Consider the following 26435-nt stretch of genomic DNA (forward strand, 5'->3'; position numbering starts at 1 on the left):
GCGGTGACGCGGAGGTTGTGGTAGTCCTGCAACAAGCATTTCAGACAAAGTTAGTACCCAGAAGTCCATCAAATTGGACTTCCGGGCCGCCTGCCCAGCAGCCGACCCCAAACTCGGGGACTACACCCAGTGGGCGCATTGGCGCGCCCCCACAGAGAGGAACAAGAAAAATAAAGGCCCAAAGAAAAGACATACCCGGACGGCCGCCCGCGACGCCAGGAACGCCTTGGTGCAGCTCTGGAGGGCGTCGCCCTCAGCACGGAGCTTCGCCTGGACGTCCAGGAGCACCCAGTTCAGCGGCCCTGTGCCGCCTCTCCGCACCCACCCAACGGGTGCGGCGCTCGTCGCCTTGCCGTCTGGAGCCGCCGAGCTGGTGGTGCCGGCTTCCAGGGGGCGGGGTGCCGAAGTCCCCTTCTCCCGAAGACGGCGTGCTAGCGAGCCGACCTGGAGGAGTAGCCTTGCCACGGCCTCGTCTTCGGTCGGTGGCACCGGAGGGTCCGCTGGCCGCTCGCCTCGCACGCCTTCAGATAGCGGCGGAGGCGGCGGAATGTTCGCGCCCGGAGTAGAGGGCTCGCCGCCTTCCCTCTCCTTGACGAGGTTCTCCTCGCCAGCTCCTCTAGTCTGCCCCGTGAACTCCGGCGGCGGTGGCGCAGAGTTCAGCGGGGTAACAAGCAAGGCCGCCTGGCGGCGTGCGGCTTCCTCAGCCTGCTGCTTTGCCGCGGGGGCGACTTCGTCCTCCGCTAGTTTTTTCTTGGCGGAGGCCTCCGCCCTATCGGCCTCCGCCTTCTCCAGGCGGAGGGCTTCTTCTTCATTGCGCTTCTCCTGCGCATTCCGCTCCGTTGCCTCCCGGAGGTCGGCAACGGGGTCTATCCGCCGCATGGTGGCGGGCGTCTCCGCTAACCCCATGACGGAGGTGGCGGCAACCCGCTCCAGAGAGAGGGGAGCCCTAAAGAAAGAGGGGCGAGCAGAGACTCAGACAAAGCACGAAGAAAGAACAAACTTTGAAGAGAGAATACTTACGCAGAGACCAACGGCGGCTTCTTCACTTCCTTACGGAAGCGGATGGCCTTCGCGCCCGCATCGTCCCGCCGGGTCGCCGCAGCTGAGCCCTTGGGCTTCTTCGGCCGGCTGCCGAACAAAGTCGGCGCGGCCCGGCGCTTCTTCCCGCCGCCTGGAGCTCCCGACGCGGCAGAAGAGCCCGCGCCCGGCTGTCTGGCTCCTGGCTAATGGCGAGGGGCGACTCCTTCCTTGGTGTCATATTCAGGCCAGTCGACAAAGGAGGCCGATGGCCTGAAGTCTCCTGTCGTCCCTCCTCCTCCCTCGGCATCATCTTCCAGAGCCGCCGCCCCCAGATCGGGGTCCTCGACATCGCTCTCTGCCCGGTCGGCGGCGAACTCACGGGCCGGCCCCGAGGTGCCGTCTGGTGGGTGAAGAAGGGGATTCTAACCAAAAAGCAGACTGATTAGAACAAGACTCGGCAAGAAGAAGACAATCTAAAGAAAAGAAAGGCGACTCACCACGGGCGGGGGGTTGGCGCGGGAGTATGGCTCCTTGCCGAATCACCAGTCCTCCGGGAGCCTGCTGTCTGAGAGGTAGTTCACCATCAAGGCCACCTCTTCGCGAGGCATGTCCTTGGTGCACATCCGACTCGGATCACGGCTCCCGCTCATCTGGCATATCAGGTGAGGGCGGCCTTGGAGTGGGAGAACTCGGCGCGAGACGAAGGCGGTCAGCAGGTCCGGGCCAGTCAGACCCTCCGACTGCGTCAGCACTCGGAGTCGCGTGATGGTGCCGGCTCCCGCAGGCGTCAGCGACCTGGCCCAGTACGACCAGTTGGGCAGTCTGCCAGCCGGCGAGCCGGCTTCGGAAGCCGGCAGATTGACCCAGTCGCCCCGCGTGGCGACGTTCCTGACGTAGAAGTAGGACCGCTACCACATCTTCACCGACTTCAGCAGCGCGATGGAGGGGAAGTGGTTGTTGGCTCCTGTCCTTCGCATGGCGATGAAGGCGCCGCACTGAGCCGGCACGCCCCCGGCCTAGGTGCCGAGCTTGGAGAAGAAGAACTCCCCCCAGAGCTCGAGGGTGGGGAGGACTCTGAGGAAGCCTTCGCATAGATCCATGAAGGCGGACAATAGCACCACTGTGTTGGGGGTGAGGTGGTGCGGCTGGAGTCCGTAGAACTCCATGAAAGACCGGAAGAAGCTGCTCGCCGGCAGCCCCAGCCCGCGCAGGCAGTGCGAACGGAAGATGACCCGCTCGCCCTCCTGCGGGGCGGGGGAAATCTCCCCCTCCGGCGCAAGGCGCACCCGCACGCGATCCTCGCCGGGAAGACGACGGGTCCGGCGGAGGAACTCGATATGGTCTTCGTGGACTTCGAAGCCGTCCCAGGTGCCGGAGCGTACTGGGGAAGGCGCGGCAGCGAAGGAAGAGCTCATCATCGCGAGCTATCACCGCAGCGTGCGCCGGAGCTTGGGCGTGCGGCGAAGCGAGCGAGAGAGAGAAAAAAGAGGAAGCAGGAGAGCGAAGGAGCTGCGAGGAGGAAGAAATCAAGGGGCAGTGGGAAGGAGGGGCGCGCGTGCTCCCCTCTTCCCCCTACTTATAGCACTCGGGGCTGCGAAGCCGAGGGGGCGGGCGTGGGGATTTACTGCGCCCACAACCCCATGCCCCCCATGATCCCTGCAAAGTTACTGCGTGCAGTAACTCCAAAGGAATCCTAACCGTCCACCAGGGCCACAGCGGATCCGCTCGGGCACCGAGGCGCGGTAGTGGCGGGCCCCGCCTACGGGCCTGTCCCGTCGCGCGCGTGGGCTGTTAGGACGGCCTAGCCACGTGCCCCCGCGTGACAGGCCAAGAACGGGCGGCGGCCTAGAAGCTTAGCTAGCACGCCACTTGAAATCCCGCCGCGACGTTCGAACTACTGAGCAAGTCGGAATAGAGTGAGCCCGAGTCGGGCGAGCCCGACTCGGTCTAGTCGGCCCAGCGGAAGTCAATCAAGACCGTGTGTCGAGCATCCGGAGAAAGAAGCTGCTGAGGCTTCTCGGCCGATCGTCCACGACGCCTCACCAGCTTCGGGGACTACTTTCGAAGTAATGGGCCACGGGTAGGCCAACCCGAGGCCCATGACCTTTCAAAACATCGGGGCAGGCTGCGCCCCTCAAGACCATAGGGCGAAGAGCCGCCTCCCGGGGAGTCTACGGCAAGGCGGCCGACTGCCCGCTCACGGCCGAGTCCCAGGGACGACTTCCAAAGAAGCCGGCTTTGGGGAGTCGGCCGGCGACTCCAACAAACCGTGACCTCATCAAGGGGGACGGGGCAGAGGCGTGGCTACAATGAAGCCCACTCCCCGCCCCTTACCAAGGGCAGGCATGGCTACAGCGCGCCGTACTTGGGAAGATCTCCCCGTGGTGTGGCACTGTTGCCCAGTCGGCCCTGACATCAGCACCATTGTACCTGGTCCTGCGCCCACGACGGCTTGTATGTACGGCCTGGATGCGGCAGGGCCCACCAGCCAGCGAGACCTCGGGAGACGACGGGAGCACCGCCAGTCGGACCCAACGGGAGTCGGCCCGGGGGAGTCGGCCGAGCCCTCCCCCGGGGCCCACGCGCCATTAATCAAGAAGAGATGGGGAGTGGCCACAGTGATCGCCCGCCAGGCGGCGGGGCTGTTGCCATGACCCCATGACCAAACTTGCATCATCAGGAGTACGGCTATAGTAATTAGAAGCCGGCAAGAACCGCCCGCGGCGGACGCGGCCTGTCGGCTCCATATCAGACCAGTCGGCGGGGCCCACCAGTCGGCGGGCCCCAGCAGCCGGCGGAGAAGTCGGAGGTCGGAGACACTGACAGCTGGGCCTGCGCCCAGTCACATTACCATTGTACCCCTGGGGGGTAGGCCTATATAAACCCCCAGGGCACCCATGCAAAGGGTTGGATCCCAGAAGTTCTATACCTCACCAGATAGAGGGAGAGAGCTAGCCTTGCCCTCTCCTACCACCATACACAGCTCAAGGAGCAACCGTGTAAACCCTTGACTATAGTGATCATGCGGAGACCCCGCAGAGCAGCAGTAGGGGTATTATCTCCCCGGAGAGCCCCGAAGCTGGGTAAGATTCGCCGGCGTGCATGTCTTCGCCTCATCCCGTTTCCAGGCACCGGCGACGTTCTACTCGCCCCCACCATGATAAGCCATCTGTTGGCATATGTCGCACCAAACCCCCGACAGTGCATCACTCTATGTCTATGGATATCCTTGTTTGTTCCTTGTGGGACTAACCCGTGTAGGAATTGAAAGTGCAATTCACTCCAATGGATAGCTCCAAATGATGTACATCAACTTCGAGCATCCACATCTTCAACATCTACATGAAGTCATCATCGACAAAACCCAAGGTTAGTTCATCCCTCTTAGGGGGGATATCACATCTAGGGGGAGCTTTACTCTAAGAATTGAGCTAAAGCAACTCTAATGGTGTGAACACAACAATGCTTTATGTAAAAGTGGTAACCCCACTTGTGCTTAAACGATGAGTATGACCTATGATCAAATGTTCTCATTTGACTCCTAAGTCAATATACTCATATATAGATGACCTAGTAATCGCCAATTGCTTGATAGATGCTAGAATTGGTTGTGCATGCTTTGTCACATATTTCAATTGCCATTTTATTGTGTGAGCATGTTGATTGCATATTTTACTCATTCGAGGACATCCACTTGTTGTTTTGATTGATTGGTTTTCTTTTCTCTTGCCAAGTGGATGGACAAGAATGCCTAAGAACCCTCTCTAGCTATCTATGCTTTTCTCATCTCAAACTCTATTCATGCTACATTAAAAAATTTGATCAAGTCAGATTCAAACCACTCTGTGTGAGGAGCACTCGGAGTCCCCAATTTGTCATAGACTTAAACTTCCAAAACTTCTTTGTGCTTTTCGGTCTGACCGATTCCTACATTTCGGTCATACCGAGATCACTAAGTCGATCTAGGTTTTCACCTCGGTGCAACCGATTTGAACTTTTCGGTCACACCGAGTTGCTGTAACTATCAACAGTTATGCATCTCGGTGCCACCGAGTTGTTCCACTCGGTCACACCGACAGGGTCGGGCTATATATACTCATGGGCGAAATTTTGGAAATTTCTCCGAAACCTCTTCGCCCGCGCATAGCTCGCTCTGCCTCCTGGGTCTCCGGATCGTCCTCCTCGTCACCAACCGCCTCCTATAGCTAGTCTCCGCCGCCATTAACGGATTTCGTCTCCGCCGTTGCCGCCGTAGCGAGTTCACCGCCGAGCTAGGTTATGGACTCGATCACAGTGCTATCCCCATCTGATTCCTAGCACATTGTGTTCTTTATGATTCTTGCTACAATTGAAACACCTCTATCTAGTCATAACAATCCTTAGAATAGATGCGATTCGAAAATTTAGGCTTAGGTTTCCGCTGAAACCATCTCAGACCCACCGGGTTGCGGAACTCGGTTCCACCGATTCGGCCTCGGCCATTGCACATGTGGTTCTCGGTCTGACCAAGAACTGCAAATCGGTCTGACCGAGTTCAGGACTTTGTGAAACCCTAGCAGTCTCGGTGCCACCAAACTGTGACTCGGTCTGATCGAGTTCACTAGTTTTGGTTCCAAAAGCTGCTTCGGTATCACCGAATTTGCAAATCGGTTGATCCGAAATGCTTTCTGTAGAAAACTAAAACTAAGTTTTTGATTCATTCTTTTGCAACAATCTCTGCATTTTGTGATGCTCACCCACTCTATCTCATCTATAATCTATTCACAGGGTCAGTAGTCAGAGTTTGCAACATGTCTGGCCAGAGTGATAGCCAGAACAAATCAGAGGAGCAGGTTCACATGAGTGAGGGCACTAGTCCCTCTAGTAGCTCTGATGAGGGTAGCAGGAGCACCCCAAGCAACTCGCCTAAGGCTGCCACTAGAGCTAGCAGGAAGAGAACTTCTAAATCAGAGGATGAAGATTATGTGGTAGAAGAGGAAGCCACTTCTAAGAAGAAGGTGTTCAAGAAAGAATATGGGTCAGCTGCAGCCACAAAACCTGGAATGCAGAAAAAGGCACCTGCAAGGAGAGTTCCTACTTCCAAGCCTAGGAAGGTTGCCACTGGAGAAACCATGAAGTTTACCATGGAATCTGAAGAGGAAGCAGGTGGCCGAGACAAGAAGAAAAAGAGAGCCAGAACTACTACTGCCAGAGTTCTTGGCAAACCCTCCATGAAGAGAGACTCTGAGGGAGAAGAGGAAGAAGAGGTTGCTGCACCAGCACCCAAGGCACAAAAGCTTATGGGTGATGCCATAAGGTCAGGGGCTACTTCATCCAAGCCCAAAGAAGCACCCAAAGCTGCCTCCAAGCCCAAGAGTGCACCTAAGAAGAACACCAGGAACATATCTGCTGCTGAAAAGAAAAAGGCCCCAGTGCCTGATGTTGCTGTTGAAGAAGAAGAAGAAGGACAAGTTCTCAGGAAGCTCAAGCCCAAGATTCCAGACCATAACGATGCTCATCCTGTGGCGGAGGACATGAAAATCAGGAGAGATTTAGGGCTGAGGAAATGGAGAGAGGAAGATCCATATGCTTCAAGGAGAAGAACTTCTGTTGATTACAGGTTCCACACCAAGGAACATCAAGACTTTTATGAGACAGTGCTGCTGGATAAGAAACCCATAGTGTGTGACATGAGATGGGTTGACTGGGAATATATCAAGGAGAATGAAGAACACTATCCTGGAGTGCTTGACAGCTTCAAAGCTTGTGGAGTTGCAGACTTTGTTGGGCAGAAGCTCACAAAGTGGAATGTGGAGCTCATAATGCAATTCTACTCCACAACACATTTCTATCCAGATGGCAGGATAGTATGGATGTCAGAAGGCACCAGATACCAGTCTACAGTTGCAGAATGGGCTCAGCTGATTAATGCCCCAGAAGAGCAAGAAGATGACTTGGATATCTATGCCAAGAGGAAGATGGATCATAATTCCATGTCAAACATGTACAAGGAGATCCCAGACAAAGCACTTGAAACTTTCAAGTTTGGGTCAGTTCACTTCCTTCTGTCACGGCTGCCTACAATCAACTGGATTCTAAGGCACACTCTCTTTCCCAAGTCAGGTGATCACAAGATGATTAGAGGCCATGCAATAAACTTGCTTCACATTTTTGATGTGCCACAGAAGTTCAAGGTAATGAGCCTCATAGTTGAGACTATCAAGAGGACAGCAGCTGATCAGAACAGGAGATGTGGATATGCCCCACAAATTCAGGAGTTGATTAACTCAAAGATGGGCACAGGCATATATCTGGTGGATAAGGAACACCTGCCCATCCATCCAGACTTTGAGGACAATCAAGTTGTGATGAATGAGAATGAACCATCATCTGCACAAGCTCAAGCAAAGAGGGAGAAGGCAAAGATGGAGAAAGCTGGCAGGATGCCAACTCAAGAGGAGGCATCTGAGTACTTTTTGAAGAACAAGCAGGAGCAGCTCGGTTACCTGATAGCATCAACTCTGAGAATTGAGAAAGGACTGGCCACCTTGACTCACAACCAAGAGAGCCTGGCAAGAATCATGGAACAAAAGTTCTATGACCTAGATGGGAAAGTAACTGAGATTCAGTCTGCTGTGGAGCAACTACAGGATGATATGCAGGAGAGGAAGGGCAAGACCACAACTGATGCATTTGCTAGAGTGCCCAGAGCTTAGAGATCATCTACAGTGACAGTTCCTGACACCAGAGCCACTACTTCTGTACCAGCTACAGCCTCAGTCCCACCAGCTCCACCTCCTATGCCAGCAGCTCCAACCACTTCTACTGAAGCCTTCATCCTTGGCGTCATCCGGACTCCACCAACTGAAGACCAAGCCTGAGAGTCGTTTAGTGCTATGCATTTTCTATGAACTTTTTGGTAACTTGTTGCCAAAGGGGGAGAAAAATGTATAGATCATAGGCTTCGAGAGAGAGAGTTTGCATTTGTTCTCTCTTGTCTTCTTAGTTGAAACTTTAATTGCTTTTGAGTGCTTGAGATACTATGCCTTAATCTGTGAGACATTGATGATCATGTGTTTGATCATAAGCTACACTTAATGCTTGTTGGATGTTACTATCAGTTTATCCTTATTTTGATCATTCACTTTGCTTGGTGATGAGTGCATGTACTTAATTCTTATCATTTTGAGCGCTCCACCAAGATGTATGTGACATGGAAGAGTAACCCAATATTCTAACTCTTTGTGCATTTGCAGTCCAAAGCAAACCTTAAAATATGCACAAATTTAGGGGGAGCTCTTGCTTATCAAATACTTCTCAAAGCGACGATATATTCCACTCTTATTATCATTTGTCAAAGCTTTGATCTATATGTTGTCATCAATTACCAAAAAGGGGGAGATTGAAAGTGCAACTATCCCTGGGTGGTTTTGGTAATTCCAAACAACATATAGCTCATTGAGCTAACATTATTCCAAGAGTAATATTTCAGGAAAGCTCAATGGATGGCATGGCATGGATGAGGAAAGTGGATCACTCAAAATTATAAGGACAAAAGATTGGCTCAAGCTTCAAGATCAAGACTCCACATTTTATATTTTAGTGATCCAAGATCACATTGAGTCTATAGGAAAATCCAATACTATCAAGGAGGGATGAGGTGTTGTTTAATGAGCCTCTTGCTTCATGTGCTTAGTGATATGCTCCAAAACCCTCAACTATCTTCCCACATCCACATATGACCTAAACCAAAAGTCAAACTCAGCCCCACCGATTCTTTCTATCCGGCGCCACCGAGTTTCACATGTCATAGCCACTGCCAGAAACCCTAGCAATTCGGTTTCACCGATAGGGATCTCGGTCCCACCGAGATGGGATTACAATTTCTCTGTTTCCTCTTCGTAACGTTTCGGTCTAACCGAAGTGAGCGATCGGTCCCACCGAGATTGCAATGTAAACTCTCTGTTTCCCTTTTGTAACATTTCGGTCTCACCGAGATGAGCGAATCGGTCCCACCGAGTTTACCTGACCAACTCTCTGGTTAGCTTATTACCAAAACTGGTCCCACCGAGTTTGTGTAATCGGTCACACCGAGATTACGTTATGCCCGAGCCCTAACCATATCGGTCCTACCGAGTTGCATATCAGTCCCACCGAAATCCTAACGGTCACTAGGTTTGCTGAATCGGTCCGACCGAGTTTAACCATTCGGTCCCACCGAGTTTGGCAGATTGTGTGTAATGGTTAGATTTTGTGTGGAGGCTATATATACCCCTCCACTCACTCTTCATTCATGGAGAGAGCCATCAGAACATGCCTACACTTCCAATACATATTTTCTAAGAGAGAACCACCTACACTTGTGTTGAGCTCAAGATATTCCATTCCAACCATATGAATCTTGATCTCTAGCCTTCCCCAAGTTGCTTTCCACTCAAATCTTATTTCCACCAAATCCAAATCCTGTGAGAGAGAGTTGAGTGTTGGGGAGACTATCATTTGAAGCATAAGAGCAAGGAGTTCATCATCAACACACCGTTTGTTACTTCTTGGAGAGTGGTGTCTTCTAGATTGGCTAGGTGTCACTTGGGAGCCTCCGACAAGATTGTGGAGTTGAACAAAGGAGTTTGTAAGGGAAAGGAGATCGCCTACTTCGTGAAGATCTATCGCTAGTGAGGCAAGTCCTTCGTGGGTGACGGCCATGATGGAATAGACAAGGTTGCTTCTTCGTGGACCCTTCGTGGGTGGAGCCCTCCGTGGACTCGCGCAACGTTACCCTCCGTGGGTTGAAGTCTCCATCAACGTGGATGTACGATAGCACCACCTATCGGAACAACGCCAAAACATCCGTGTCTCCATTTGCGTTTGAATCCTCCAAACCCTTTCCTTTACATTCTTGCAAGTTGCATGCTTTACTTTCCGCTGCTCATATACTCTTTTGCATGCTTGCTTGAATTGTGTGGAGATTGCTTGACTTGTGCTAAGATAGCTAAAATCTGCCAAGAACTAAAATTGGGAAAAGAATAGATTTTTATTTGGTCAAGTAGTCTAATCACCCTCCCTCTAGACATACTTCCGATCCTACAACTTGGTCAAAAGGTGGCAGGCCGGCCCATGGAAATCCTGTTAACACCCTGTTCACATAGAGCCCATTTACAGCCCGCTAACCCAAGGCCCGTTACGCCCTATCCGAATTAGGCCCAGTAGCGTCATTTGGGCCATCCAATATGATTCCAGCCCGTTTTCACTTTTGGCCCATGTATGGCCCATGACGTCTTTCGGCCCATATGAGGCCCTATGTAACTCTTGGCCTATTAACGGCCCGTGGTGAAACTGGCCCGTAATGAATAGTGTATCACTTTACACCCATTAACGGCCCATGGTGAAACTGGCCCGTAATGAACAGTGTATCACTTTATACCCACTAACAGCCCGTTATTCCGTTGGGCTGTTTCCAGCCCATGTTATATTTCAGCCTTCTCAGAGCCCATTTATTCTTGGGCTCATTTCCAGCATTCGTTTACTTACGGACCGTTACTGTCATTTTCTACTTGTGGGCCAAATTCAGCCAGTGGTTATAGTCGGCCCGTTTGTGGTCCGTTAATACATCAGGCCATTTTCATAGCGTCATCAAATACAGCCTATTAATGATGGCCCGTTATGGTCGGCCCATGAACGGACGATTCCAACTCTAGCCCGTTTACGGCCATAATGCGGCCTGTTGTTGGCCCATGTTTGGCCAATCGATCATAAGGCCCGTATAAGGCCCATTTATGATACGACCCGTAGAAGGCCCATTGTTTCTACAGCCCGTAGAAGGCCTACTATTTCTATGGCCCATAGAAGGCCCACTATTTCTACGGCCCGTAGGAGGCCCAGTGTCACTACAGTAAATATTAGCCCATGGTTATTGTGGCCTAGTTTTGAAAAATAGGTCATTGCAGCCACTAGCAAACTGCGGAAAAAGAACTGCACTGACAACAAGCAAACAAATAAACAAGACAACAAGGAAATAAATAAGCAAGCAACTTATGCTAGGCTATCACGGCTATTACAAATATTACATCCACTGGGCATCAAAGTTCGCCACCAGTGCAAATATAGGGAACAAAGTAGCATATAAACACCGCAGCAAAACAAGTCCAGAACTGAAACCACTTCAGAAGAGTTCAAGAAACAATATCCTGGGTACCCATAATGCTGGCAAGATGCTTAGCAAGCTTATTAACTTTCTCTTGTTTGGCGCTTAAATCCTGCAGCGCTTGCTGTTGCACAAGAAAGTATGCATCTGAATTCTGCAGGGACTTCCTCAGTCCTTCGACTTCTTGCCGCAGCACAGCTGACTGATGCCTTTCAGCTTGTAGCTGAGACTGAAGAAGCCGAAGTGATTCAGGCAGCGAGTTTGAAGAGCTTGTGCCAGCGGTACTGGCCAGTAACTTGAACACTACATCAATGTAGGACTGTGGGGTTTTCTCACTATATACAAGATCTTTTTATCACCTTTCTTGGAGACCAACAGGATTGTCTCACTATCTTGAACCTTATCTGCATTACTTTATCTACCATTGCATAGTGGGGTGCTCTTCTCCAATATTCTGTTTGCATACTACAAGAGAAACAAGCAGACACATCACATGTGTAGCTTGTAGTATACGAAACTCATTTTGGTAAACCAGTTCAGTAGTAAGGTGGACAGGATAACAACATGAAAGAAATATATATATATATATATATATATGTACTATGGTCACTGTATTGTCCATATCATTCTAGTTTATGTTCCCTAATCAAGATAGAGACACAGTTCAACTCATACATTTTTAAGACACACTACTAGGAAAAGGGCTATAGATGAAATTGACACTAATGGCGCACCAGACATGTGGTGCGCCATTACTATATACTAATGGCGCACCTTGTGTTGGTGCACCATTAGTGTCCAAATACTAATGGCGCACCACATCCACGGTGCGCCATTAGTAACAAGATTTTTTTTTAATTTTTTTTTTCAAAACTAGTAATGGCGCACCAGGGGATAGTGCGCCATTACTAGTTAAACTAGTAATGGCGCACCACATCCATGGTGTGCCATTAGTAAAAAAAAATCAATTTTTTTTCAATTTTTTTTATCTTTTTTCAAAACTAGTAATGGGTAATGGCGCACCAGGGGATAGTGCGCCATTACTAGTTAAACTAGTAATGGCGCACCACATCCACGGTGCGCCACTAGTAATTTTTTTCAATTTATTTTTCAATTTATTTTTATATTTTTTTGAAAACTAGTAATGGTGCACCGTGGGAGTGGTGCGCCATAGCATGACACAATTTCACATATATGATGCCTAACTAAACATGATAGCATGACACAGTTTTAGATATATGATGGATAACTTAACAGGATATAATGGCATAATTCAACATATGATGAGTACCTAAACAGGATGACATGACAAAACTATATGATGTCTTTCTAAAATAGGTTGGGATGAAATAATTTACATACATGTTGTCTAAGTATACAGGATGGCATGATATAATAGACATAATTGATTCATATACTAAGCAGCTGGCACTCGCATATATGATCTCTAAACTAAGCAGATAGAATTCAATATTGTGCATATGATGTCCAAACTAAGCAATGTAAGACACCATATGCATCATATGAGAAATATAAACATTGCAACTTAGAGCATACACCTCAGGTGGGATATTGGACTGGTTATCTGTCTCTGAATCCTCCTCTGAGGAGCTCCCTGTAACCATCGAGATATATGCTTCAACATGTACCATTGCCTGCTCTGAAGACCTTGTTTTCACTCCAGATTTTTCCATAACCGGCTCAAATGGTTGATACACATGAAAAGTAGTTCAATATACATAGATTGTCGACAAATGGAATACGTAATGAAAAAAAGATGGCATTAGATAATTCACATATATGATGCCTGGCTCCATGGCGGTGAATAATTAACATATATGATAACTGGCTGAAAAACATGGCATTGCATAATTCACATATCTGATATAGAAAGCAAACAGGAGGCATTCACACAAAGCATGTCTAATCTAAGCAGATGGCATGGCAATGCAAGACACCATATGCATGATATGAGCAATATAACCCAGCCAAGTTAGATCATGCACCTCGGGGGGGGGGGAATATCACTGGTCATCTCTCTCTGAATCCTCCTCTGCGGAGCTATCTGTAACCCGCAAGAAATCTGCATTGATAGGTAGCACTGACTGCTCAGAAGACCTTGTTTTTACTCCAGATTTTCCCATGACCGACTCAAATGGCTGATGCACAGGAAGAGTAGATGACTGTATAAACATTGTTGACAAATGGTATACATTTGGAAAAAAATATGGCATGATACAATTCACATATACGATGACTGGCTAAACAGGATGGCATTGCATGATTCACGTATATGATGCCTGGCTAAAGAAGATGGCATTGCATAATTCCCATATACTCCCTCCGTTCGTAAATATTTGTCTTTTTAGATATTTCAAATGGACTGCCACATACGGATGTATATAGACATATTTTAGAGTGTAGATTCACTCATTTTGTTCCGTATGTAGTCACTTGTTGAAATCTCTAAAAAGACAAATATTTTGGAATGGTGGGAGTATGATATAGAAACCAAACAGGTGGCATTCACACAAAGCAAATCTAAACTAAGCTGATGACATATAAGATGTATAATGTAAGCAATGCAAGGCGCCATATGCATGATATGACCAACATCAGCATGCCAGGTTAGAGAAAACACCTCAGGTGGTAAACAAGCGTGGTTGGCTCCTTCTGAATTTCCATCTGAACAGTTATCTTCCTTTGGAATACAATCTAGAAATGCAGGAGGGGGGGGGCACTTCGCCCACCATGGAGCGGCGTCTACATGACATTATATTCGCACACAATGGTCTTCTCTTTTTCTCTACATGTTCAGTACGATTGTGTACAATATCTGACATGCATAATAAAAAACAGTTAGATTTTGTAAGGCCTAAGGGGTGCATGCAAAAATCAGGACTGATGGTAGAAAACGAGTGGATGGATCCAAAACTAATGATAGCAGATAGATTATAGCTTTAGTTTAAAAAGATAGACAATGGATCATCTATTGTTTGTTGCCCATCCAACATGAACCACATAGAAGACCCCAGATGAACCAGATAGTAAATAGATACTATTTGTTGCTGGCTCGATATGAGACCCATGGGCAATTCAAAACTCAAGATTGAACGATAAAGAAGCAGGTAATAATAACCGATGTATAACGTAAGCAAACACGAAAGACTGCGACCTCTCTTCTGGAACTGTGTAGTCCTCAGGTTCATCTGCTCAGTCGATGATGGTAATGCAGTTGGCGTGGCTGCCGGCAACGGGGAAGATGATCTGAGGCAGCGAAAGGAAGTCTGCAGGGGGGATCTCTGCTGCAGTGAATGCTTCTGTCGATGGTGCACCTTAGGTGGGGTGGATGACGGCACGGCAGGAGCAGGACATAACACACAGAGTTTTCTTTGATGCCTATCTGAAAATGAAGTAAATCTATAAGGGCTCCTTAAAATTGGAGGATTCTATAAACGCGGGGACAGGAAAAACACAGGAATAGGATAAGAATGCACGTGCAAAACAGAGCATGTGGAAACATAGGATTTCAGTCAACCTAGGTGTTTGGCTCACATGAATTGGAAGAACAGAGGAATGGAGAAACAAAGTGATGCAACGAGTGTACAACCTCTTTGGCATAGCCTTGTGGACCTCAGCATCATTGGGTTGGACGTGGAGGATGGTGATGATGCTGGTGTGACTGTCGGAGGCGGGGAAGAAGATCTAAGGTCTCTGGAAACGACGACGAGGGTACTGCTCCGCTGTGATGGACGGTTCCATTGTTGGAGCAGCTCCGCTAAGGTGTACGGCGACGAGGCTGAAGCATGACAAGACAGACAACGTTAATCTGAAGTGGGACCCTAATATCATCTGCAATAGATGATGTAAAATACATCACCAAAAAGTGCTAAATGTAAAACGCATCAGCTGCACCACGGCCGCTCCGACAGATGCTGTAAGTACTGTTTACTCTGAACTTAACTGAAGAAAATGAACTTCACAGTTGAAACTGAATTTTACTACCGAAACTGATTGAACTAGTAACAGAGCATCGCAATAGATGTTTAGGGCATTCGAGCACTAGTAGCAGAGAAGCAGTGATCTAAATCAGCAGACGCTCGAGCAGGGAATGCACTAGCAGAGAGCAAGTCGTGCAGTAGAACCGCGAGCGAGTGCTAAAGCAGCAACTCCTGTAGCTGCCGGAGGTCATGCAGCAGCAGCAGTACAAGCGAGAGGAAGAGCAGAGCAGTAGCACGAACGAAAGCAGGAGTAGTGCAGCAGCGCGACCGACAGCAAGAACAGAGCCGCAGCGCGAGCGAGAGCCAGAGCAGCTGCAGCTAGTGCCATTGTGGAAGTCGCCGCCAAGGAAGCAATGACATGGGGGAGAGACGCCATGGATGATGTGGCCGGCGACGGCGCCGTCGATGGAGACATGCCATGTCTGCTCGGTATCGAGCACCGGTAGCCCCGTGAGATCGAATAAAAGATAAAATGCAGCGGTGAGTGCAGAACCTCCTTGGTGACGCCGAGTTGGCCTCGGGTTCATCGGAGGAATTGGTGAGGGTGGTGCGGTTCCGGTGGGGCAGGTCAAGACAATGCTGTGGGGATTGAGGTGGCGCGATAGACGAGGCGAACGTCAGGGCAGCTCCTTGGAGGTGGAGGACGGGGCGGCTGATCCGGCGGGACGACGAGATCGACAATGGATCCTCATCCGGTGCGGTGGATGAGGGAAGGAGATCTGTTGCAGTGGATGACATAGTCGGGGAAGAGTCTCCGGCTGGGCGGCGGTCGGGAGGCCGACGGAGGAGCGTGGGGTTTCGCAGGTTTTGGCGGCTTCGGTGTACGAATTGGGGGGGCGAAGGGGGAGGGGGGAGCCACACTTAGGGACGCGCTTGTTCGAAATGTAGGGTAAGTTACCAGCGTACCCCCACCGGTTTTGACACCGCAACGTGGAGCTTTGATACCTCTTGAGCTTGTGTTGGATTTCCCCGAAGAGGAGAGGATGATGCAGCAAAGTAGCGTAAGTATTTCCCTCAGTTTTTGAGAAACAAGGTATCAATCCAGTAGGAGGCTACGCGTGAGTCCCTCGTACTTGCACAAAAACAATATCTCAACGCAACCAACGCGATTAGGGGTTGTCAATCCCTTCACGGTCACTTACGGGAGGGAGATCTGATAGAGATGATAGATAATATTTTTGGTATTTTTGATATAAAGATGCAAGGTAAAATAAAAGGCAAAGTAAAAAAGCAAAGCAAATAATAAAATGATTGGAGATTGATATGATGAGAATAGACACGGGGCCATAGATTTCACAAGTGGCTTCTCTCAAGAGCATAACTATTTCTACGGTGGGTGAACAAATTACTGTTGAGCAATTGACAGAATTGAGCATAGTTATGAGAATATCTAGGTATGATCATGTATATAGGCATCACGTCCGAGACAAGTAGACCGACTCCTGCCTACATCTACTACTATTACTCTACTCATTGACCGCTATCCAGCATGCATCTAGAGTATTAAGTTAATGAAAATAGAGTAATGCCTTTAGCAAGATTACATGATGTAGACGAATAAATTCATGCAATATGATAAATACCCCATCTTGTTATCCGATGGCACAAATACAATACGTTCCTTGCTGCCCCTTCTCTCACTGGGTAAGGACACCGCAAGATTGAACCCAAAGCTAAGCACTTCTCCCATTGCAAGAAAAACCAATCTAGTAGGCCAAACCAAACTGATAATTTGAAGAGACTTGCAAACATAACCAATCATACATAAAAGAATTCAGAGAAGATTCAAATATTGTTCATAGATAATCTTGATCATAAACCCACAATTCAGCGGTCTCAACAAACACACTGCAAAAAGAGGATTACATCAAATAGATCTCCACGAGAGAGGGGGAGAACATTGTATTGAGATTCAAAAAGAGAGAAGAAGCCATCTAGCTACTAACTATGGACCCGAAGGTCTGAGGTAAACTACTCACACTTCATCGGTGAGGCTATGATGATGATGTAGAAGCCCTCCGTGGTGGATTCCCCTTCCGGCAAAGCTCCAGAACAGACCCCAAGATGGGATCTCGTGGATACAGAAAGTTGCGGTGGTGGAATTAGGTTTTTGGCTCCGTATCTGATCGTTTGGGGGTACGTATGTATATATAGGAGGAAGGAGTACGTTGGTGGAGCTTCGAGGGGCCCACGAGGCAGGGGGGCGCCCTCCATCCTCGTGGCCGCCTCGTGGCTTTCTTGACGGAGGGTCCAAGTCTCTTGGATCATATCTGATGAGAAAATCACGTTCCCGAAGGTTTCATTCTGTTTGGACTCCGTTTGATATTCCGTTTGTTCGAAACACTGAAATAGGCAAAAAACAGCAATTCTGGGCTGGGCCTCCGGTTAATAGGTTAGTCCCAAAAGTAATATGAAAGTGGAAAGTAAAGCCCAATATAGTCAAAAACAGTTGAAAATATAGCATGGAGCAATCAAAAATTATAGATACGTTGGAGACGTATCAAGCTTCATTTCCGGCTGAGGGGTAGAAGGGGGATTTCGCGTGTCTGGGCTGCGGGAGTGATTTCGGATGAGGAGGGAGTTCTCGCGCGCGTCCAAATTTCGGGATAACAAGGCGCATCGCGGGTTCAAGAAGTGGGAGTTTCGAAGCAGGTGAGACAAAAGATACTCGAGCTTGAAAATTTCGGGATAACAAGGCGTGGCGCGGGTTGAAGAAGCGGTAGTTTCAAAGCAGGTGAGACAAAAGATACTCGAGCTTAAAAATTCTGGGATAACAAGGTGCAGATTCCTTGTTCGGCAGAAAAAACTGAACGTGTAAAAAAAATGCATACAAGACACAAGAGAGTCATGTCCCCTTTTACTATATTGCTATAGATGCCATTGAAAAAACTACAAGAAAAATGTTAAAAAAATGGGAGAACAAGATTACCCTGCACAGTACCAAATCGATTCACACTTCCCTCAACAACAACAAAAAACAAATCAATTCCCACAAAAGAAAGAGTAATGTCCCTTTTTATATGATTACAGATGCCATGATCTCGAATTTCAATTTTTGAATCCACGTTATGTTGAATTCGAATATATCATTAGGTGACCTTGCGGTTTATAATTGATGTAGTCGTACATTTTGATCTTCCATCATATATGAACATTTTACTCCACCATGTGAACATATATATTGTCGTCTACCATATGGACTAAATATGAATCAATTTTCCTTATTTGAATATGATTGTTGTCAAGTTATACAATAATTTAAATATTATCTTGATAACAAGAAACATACATATAGCAGTAATCATATTTCACTATGAACTACATGTACCATATGCTCTCCAATTCAAATATTTGTATCCATTTTATGTTGAATTCAAATCATAGTACATTATTGGTCTAGGTAGCGAGATGTTTGGGATAATCTAAACCCTGTTTTCATATGTATGATTTTTGGCTGAATTGGGACAAGTTTTGGTATAAGCCTCTTGCAAAACCGGAGATTGTGTCAACAAGCCTCGTGGTTCCGAGAGGGAACGTGTCACCTTTGTGTGCGAAACAATATACGATGCCTCCCCCTAATTTTATTTACAGAGGCAACATAGAACTATATGAGTGCCCTGTTAAATTTTGGAATTATTTTGGGTTCATTTGGCCTTTTTTACATTAATTGAGTTTCTGGACTTTTAATGTGCATAATCTAAATATGAATTGCATGCACATGCTCTGGTGCACCAAAGTGGGTTGAAAAATCACATGCGTGTCCTTGGTTGAATTTCTAGGTCCCATGGAAGAAATGAGAATGAAATTCAAACATTTGGGCGTCATGACTCGGCCAAGAACATCGAGAAACTTTGATTTTAAATTCATGTAAATCCAAAACTCACCTGGAAATCATGAAACTTGGCATGGTGTCAAGTAATGGCACTAACATGTTGTGGTAAAAAATTGGGCCAATTTGGAAGCTCGTGGTTCTAAGAGGGAACGTGCCACCTTTGACTGTGAAACGATATACGCTGCCCCCTCCTTGAGTTTCTTAACAAAGGCAACATAGAACTACATTAGTGCCCTGTTAAATTTTGGAATTATTCCGGGTTCGTTTGTCGTTTTTATACATTAATTGAGTTTCTGGTCATTTAATGTGCATATGTCAAATTTGAACTACAAGCACATGCTCTCGTGCACCAAAGTTGGTTGAAAAATCACATTTGTGTCCTCGAGTGAATTTCTAGGTCCCACGCAAGAAATGAGAATAAAATTAAAACATCTGGGCATCGTGGCTCGGCCGAGAACATTGAGAAACTTGGTTTTAAAATTCTTGTAAATCCAAGACACGCCTGAAAATCATGAAACTTGGCGTGGATGTCATGTCATGGTACTACCATGTTGTGGTAAAAAAATGGCCGAATAGGAATAGATTTTGGTATAAGCTTCTTGCAAACCGAAGCTTCTCTCAAGAAGGCTCGTGGTTTTGAGAGGGAACGTGCCACCTTTTAGTGCAAAACGATATACGTTGTCCACCTCGAGTTTATTTACAAAGGCAACATATAGCTACATGAGTGCCCTGTTAAATTTTGGAATTATTCCGGCCTTGTTTGGCCTTATTTACACATTAATTGAGTTTTTGGTCATTTAATGTGCATAATTCAAATTTGAACTACAAGCACATGCTCCCGTGCACCAAAGTTGGTTGAAAAATCACATTTGTGTCCTCGGGTGAATTTCTACTCCCTCCTTCCTTCTATATAGGTCCTAATGCGTTTTTCGAGGCTAACTTTGACCAAACGTTAGAGCAATAATACATGACATGCAACTTACACAAAGCATACCTTCAAATTTGTATGTCAAAGGAGCTTCCAATAATATAATTTTCATAGTATACATCTCATGTGCTATTAATCTTGTCAATAGTCAAAGGCTGTGTTGAAAAACACATTAGGCCCTATATAGATGGAAGGAGGGAGTAGGTCCCATGCAAAAAATGAGAATAAAATTCAAACATCTGGCCATCTTGTCTCAGTCGAGAACATTGAGAAACTTGGTTTTAAAATCATGAAACTTGGCAGGGTGTCATGTCATGGTAGTACCATGCCGTGGTAAATTTTTTCCCGAATGGGAACAAATTTTGGTATAAGCTTCTTGCAAATCAGAGCTTCTCTCAAGAAGGCTCGTGGTTCTGGGAGGGAACGTGTCACCTTTGTGTGCATAATTCAAATTTGAAATACAAGCACATGTTCCAGTCCACCAAAGTTGGTTGAAAAATCACATGAGTTTCCTCGGGTAAATTTGTAGGTTCCATGCAAGAAATGGGAATGAACTTCAAAATTCTGGGCGTCGTGGCTGGGTTGGAAACATTGAGAAACTTAGTTTTTCAATTCCTGTAAATCCAAAACACGCATGAAAATAATGAAACTTGGCTTGGTGCCATGACATGGCACCAACATGCTGTGGTAAATTTGCAGTCCGATTTGTGAAGGCGCACACATTCACAATCAACAAAGTCATTTTGGAACAAGTGCTGTCACATTACAATCGGAAACACAAGTATTATTGAAACCGTGGGCATTCTACTTACTAGTACCATTTACCTGCCGCCACGCGTCCCCATTTTTTATTAGCTAGGAGGCGCCGTGCAGGGTAGCTATTTGAGTACAAGAGGCGTGCGATCAGACCCCTGCGCATGCTTATCGGGAGGAGAGCCCTTTGACCTCCATCTGCCGTCCACCTCTCTCCCAAGGTCTCCATTAATGGCGCCCGAGCCTCTGTTTAATGGCGTGGCTATGTCTCACTCGACTGAGATTTAAGAGAGAAAAAAGAAAATCTGAAAGCACGGATCTTGATGTAAGATCTGACGGACCTATATAGCATCTACTGCGACTTATAGCAAGACTGATGAATATATAAGGATGATTAAATTTTTTTTGATCAAATAAGGGCTTGCCCCTTTCGATTTTCATTACTGAAAACCTACCACCACAATTCACAAGAAGTTCAGCACAACTCCAGCCTAACACGAAGGACTAAAAGCTACCAGATTGAAATCACAACATCCCAAGAGGCCAACAAAGGCCAACCATCCGCGCTAGAACCCAACATTTCACAACCGATGACACAATCCACATCCTAAAACGATTATTACATCAAAAGAAACCAGGAAACTAGAGGAAGCCCAGCAGCAACTAGAAGAACAACAACGCCAGGGTCGCCATAGCAAGAGTTTTCTTCATTCCAGCCTCGCAACATTAATCTTCCACAGAAAGATAAGGACGATTAATTGTCTTACATAATTAGAAAGATAAATTAAAAAGCCACATGCTGCTACGCCCGAAATACACAAGGGCAAAACAAGAAGGAAGACATGGATCTGGCTTGCTGATCTCTACTTTCTTGATGCTTTGCTGCAGGCCGCGGGAACTAGTCTCCGCGGCGAGCGGCGATGAGCTCTTTCGTGTCCTCAAGATGCTGCTTGATAACATCCACGGATTCCTCCACCAGCCTTTGGAGCTCGTTGTGGAGCATGTCATTCTCGTCCATAAGTTTCTTGACGATGACGCCGGTCCTCTTTAACAAGGCACTGGTCTCCTCCTGCTGGTCTGCACTTCAGACGATCTTCTCCCTCAGGAGGTCGCGCTCGGCCCGGAGCCTCTCATTGCCCTCCCATAGTACGCCGATAGCCTATTCAAACGAGGCTTTCATGTCGTCCTGCAACCTCGCGCAGCCGGTGATCTGATCCATCTGGCTATGGACGATCGCATGCATGCGCCTGTAACAGTCGTCGCCTACCTGCGAGAAATTTTCCCAGGCCGCCGCAATGCTGCGGGACATCTCTGCTGCTTCCGCGGTGCGGCCGGACTAGTCTGCTGCAACGACGGCACAGAGGGACCTCCGTGCTGCTTCAGCGGCGCGGTGGGACCTCTGTGTTGCTACTTCCGCGCGGCGGGACATGTCGGCTGCTCTCGCAGTGAGGTGGGACATCTCTCGTGCTTCCGCTTCCATGCTCGCCTCTCCCTGGTGGCAATCTCTCGACCCAGAACTTACGCTGGCCATGGCAGACGCAAGGGAAGGATGCTGAATGACTTGATTGTTTTTGTGGATGAGGAGTTGAGGAGGAATGTGCAGTCATCTTGGCATACTAGTATTTATGACCGAGTACTAATATGCTCCTAAGTGGGAAACCGTTTAGGTTGTGATCGGTGTGAATAGGTTTGCAATTCAATATAGTGTGGAGTAATTTGGAATGTGACGAGACGCAAGCTCAAAATTTATTGACGATTCTAGTTTCGAAGTGCGGCACTATTCTCGAATGGAGTACTTCTTTTTCTACTCCCTCCTTTCCGGTTTTATAGGGCTTATCTCAAAATTTTAGTTTTTCCATTTTATAAGGCTCAATTTGGTTGTTCCCCAACACATGTTCAGATTCCAAGGTGCATTAAATCATTGCATGCAAGTATTAAGAGAAAATCGACCAATGCATGTACTTTGTGCATGCATGCATTGCAATTAATGCATTGATAAACATAATTTTTTGAGAAAAACCAGAGCATTAATTAGGTGCTTTTGCAAACTACAAAAAATATTCCACCACTCACCATCTTGGTTGGTGAGATTTTTGAATTAAGCCCTATAAACCGGAAAGGAGGGAGTACTACTGTGTACGTGCAATAACTGGCACCGTCGTATACATATCTTACGGTTAATGGGGTGTTCGACAGGAATAGCTGCGTGGCGAGCTCTAGGCTAGTCTTTTTTCCGACACATTAAACCTATCTCTCGGGACTTCTCGCACGCACCATCGTGCCACCCACAAAAACTTGTACTCTGAGTTTAGTAGTACGTTATACAGGAAGAGAAGAGGTGCACGCACGCACTCGTCCTCTCACACACGTGTCTGTTTTTTCTCGAAAAGGAGGATGATGACCCCCGGCCTCTGCATCTGGGAGTCACACACGCATCTGTAGCTACGAATTGTAGTGTTCTCAACCATCCGATTGGCTCTATCATGGATGTACCCATATACTAAAACATGTCTAGATACATTTATATTTTGACAAATGGAAGGCATGTATTGTGGAACGGAGGGAGTGCTTGTCATCAAAATGGATAAAAAGGGACATATCTAGAACTAAAATACGTCTACATACATCTCCTTTTATCCATTTTGATGACAAGTAGTACCTCTTACCCAAAGGAACTTTATATCCAACAGACACAAAATATCCGTTCGACTATTGGAAATTACTTATCTCATGTCAAAGTAATTGCTACATCGCCACCAAAACCCACCATTTCTTAAGCTAAAGTAGACCAAGGTAATCCCTATATTAGCATATTACTAAGATAAACAGAAGGCACTGTAGAAACATTTAGGACGTGAACTTGTCAATCTGAATGTGGAGGGACACAAGCTTAGCCCCGGCCAGCAGCTTGGGCGGAACTGTCACGAAGGTCAGCTCCTGCACGTCGACGTCGCTAAGATCCTTGCTTCTTGTCACCTCCATTTCCACCTCAACGGCGTCGGTCGTGCCTTCGGGCTCCCCCGGCGGGCCGTTCGCCCACAGCTTGGCCACGTAGTGCGGTAGTAGGGACGTCCCCGCTCTGATGCAGACGACCGATACGCCGATAGGCGCGCCGATGTCGAGCACGCGCCGACCAAGAAAAACGCGCGGCGGTCCTCCTCCACGAACAGCAAGAGCCATGGCTCCGACAGTGGCACTTGCAGCTGGAGCACCTTACCGTACTAGATCCTGTGCACGGGCATGGGATGCGCGGCGCTGATGTGGTGGTAGAGCGCCGGCGGCGGGCCTTCGTAGCCGCAGACGGGCACGGGGCACTTGCAGGGCGCGAGCCGACACACGCTCTGGTGATCGGCGAGCTTGTGGTAAGTGACGTAGAGCCCACAGCCTTCGTGCGGGCACTCCACCCTCACCGACGAAAGGACGGAGTCCACCACCGTGTTCTGCACGTTAAAGCCACCGCCGCGCTCGCACTTTTAGAACTGCCGCTGGTTCCCGGGGCGCTCGACGCGGTAGTCTGCACAGGCCAGGTGCCCTCCCTTGCACTGCAGAAATCAATCGAACAGCACATCGATCAAGAAACCTCCACCTTGCTCAATCAGCCGAACGGACGAGGTGTATTCGAACCTCATACACTGGAGGCGTCAAGGGGCGGAGGCACAAGGGGCAGTGGAGCACGGTGAGTTCCATTGAGACCTTAGAGAGCTCCATCGTCGGGTCCTGTTCGGTGTGCATGATCTCGCCCTCCTCGTGCACAACCATCTCTCGACTTGGGCCGGGGTATTACAAAGCTTTACCGTCACATATTTTATACTACTTCAAGGTGCATTAAATCAACACATGCAAGTATCAAAAGGAGAGTCACGGCATGCATGCATGCGTTGTAATTAATGCATCGGTAAACGCAAATTATTGAAATATATCTAGTGCAGTGCTTTGATGTGTCGCGTCAACTCGTACATCAACGAGAAGTTTGATTATCCTCTCCCTCGCGGACTTAACTGCACCTACCTTTGGCATATGACAGGTTGGCCACACGCCTGTCGGGCCCACCTGTCATACATGCAAAGGCAGGAGCGTCCCTCCCTTGCCCATGAGCATGGTGGCTGGCAAGACTAGGAGTAGCTTTCGCTACATGCTCTCCCTCCCGCACGCCGTGGACATGCAGCAGTTCAATCGGTGTCAGATGGCTAGAAGCGTACTGTAGTACTCCTCTAGTGCAGTACTAGTACTCCATCATTGCTCGACTTCCCGAAGAGGCGAAAAGCCAAGCGCAGCCCGGACGCTCGTGTAGCAGTTTCATGTGTAGAGTAGTCTAGGATAGCGTGTACCGTGCGTGTAAGCTTAAAATCGTTGGGGTCGGCTCCATGCTATCTGGCCGTCTCGAAGTATTTAAAAAAAATTAAAATAGTCTTCTGGCCCTACCTGACACCCTGTTGATTGTAGTTTGCACGCTCATCTGGTCAAGACAGGAATATATATTTTAATTTGTTTTTTTCGAAAAGGGGGGACTCCCCGGCCTCTGCATCAGAACGATGCATACGACCACATATATTTTAATTTGTGGTGGGTAAATGTTAGAGGTTGCAGCAAATATATTGTACACTGCGGGTCTTTCAGCCAAGTTTAGAGGCAAGCATGTGGGGCCAGTGCTATGATGTGTCACGTCAACTTGTACAACGAGGAGAAGCTTAATTTTACTACACGCCTTCTCCCTCACCCATGCGCGTTGTTGCTCGTAAACGAGGACATGCTTTTGCTTAGTAGTACTTCTACAACAAGCTATCCGTCCCACTCGCGGTGGACGGACATGCACCAGTGGATTCGACACTGTAGAAGCAGTAGTAGTAACATCATTGTTCATCTTCTTGAAGAGGCGATGAGCCAAGCGCAAACCGAATGTTGCAGTTGCAAACATTGGAGCACGCATATAGCCAGGCTCTTGCATGAGACAAAATTGCTATGTGAGCCCACTATTGTACTAGTACGTACAACTACTTGCTAGTATAGCCCTGTAAACCAGAAAGGAGTATTTGCCCTTCTAGAGATTTCAACAAGTGACTAGACTACACCAAGACGGAGTACATATGGAGCAAAATGAGTGAATCTGCACCGTAAATAAATACGTACTAGTTCTATCGTTTTCCTCTCCGAGGTGCACAATATTGAGTATACTGACTAGTCTCTTTTTGACATGCATTTATGTTTTTTACATAGTACAGACGCAAGCGCTCATATACACGCGCATACACTCACCCCTATGAACGCACACACGCACGGCACTATCATCTTGAAATTTACGAAGTCACTATAGGCACCTTGTCGTCGACGGGTCCATAGGTGCTTGAACGCCAAGGAGGGAGAGGGTAGCTACTACTAGGAAAAGGGCTAAAGATGAAATTGACACTAATTGTGCACCAGAGAAGTGGTGCGCCACTACTATTTATTAATGGCGCACCACGTGAAGATACGCCATTAGTGTGTAAGACACTAATGGTGCACCAGGCACAAGGTGCGCCACTAGTAACAAAATGTTTTTTTTCATTTTTCCAAACATACTAATGGCGCATACGGGCAAAGTGCGCCATTAGTAGTTAGAACTACTAATGGCGCACCAACCGTTGAATGCGCTACTGCTGTATTCTTTTTTTTTTTACTTTTTTGCAAAACTACTAATGGCGCACCGTCGCATAGTGCGCCATTACTAGTTTAAACTAGTAATGGCGCACTGTGCCACGGTGCGCCATTAGTATAAAAATTATTTTTAATACTTTTTTGCAAAAC

This window comes from Triticum aestivum, chromosome 3A (assembly GCF_018294505.1).
Source record: "Triticum aestivum cultivar Chinese Spring chromosome 3A, IWGSC CS RefSeq v2.1, whole genome shotgun sequence".
NCBI lineage: Eukaryota > Viridiplantae > Streptophyta > Magnoliopsida > Poales > Poaceae > Triticum > Triticum aestivum.